This window comes from Triticum dicoccoides, chromosome 6B (genome assembly GCF_002162155.2).
Source record: "Triticum dicoccoides isolate Atlit2015 ecotype Zavitan chromosome 6B, WEW_v2.0, whole genome shotgun sequence".
NCBI classification, from domain to species: domain Eukaryota; kingdom Viridiplantae; phylum Streptophyta; class Magnoliopsida; order Poales; family Poaceae; genus Triticum; species Triticum dicoccoides.
In genome coordinates this window covers 84867441-84867975 of record NC_041391.1, presented here as the reverse complement: position 1 = coordinate 84867975, position 535 = coordinate 84867441, and positions in this window count along the sequence as shown.

The following is a 535-nucleotide window of genomic DNA, read 5'->3' as shown; positions in this document are numbered from 1 at the left end:
TTGATGACTAGTATTCCTAAGCCAGATGCATGCATCTATTAATTTATCTATCTTTGTACCATTATTATAATATTAAACTTCTCTGAAACAATCGTTGAAAATTCTTCTACATAGTAGATTATTTTCATGGTGCAAATCTGTCGATCAAATTTTATTGATCTTACCATTTACTACAAGTGAAAGCGCAGATGTAATTTCCTACCTGTCATTTCAAAGATGATCAAAAGAAACTTCAGAATAGTAGCTAGTGTATCCAGATGTATACTAGAACCAAATCGAATGGCTCAATAGATGAAGGTGACGTCTGAGAATTCAAGGCTTGCTTACTTGGCTGAACATGTCCGTTCGTAACAGGTTTCAACATGTATGCACGCATATCTCTTATTGATCACAAGCATACTTCCTCAAAGTCGCTCTTTTTTTCATGGTAATACGTGTCTCAACCATACAATGAAGGTCAAGGTACAAGTTACGTAGACAAAACTGCAAACAAAGAATAATGTTGGCCTTTGCAGGAGGGACCATCAACCAAGAA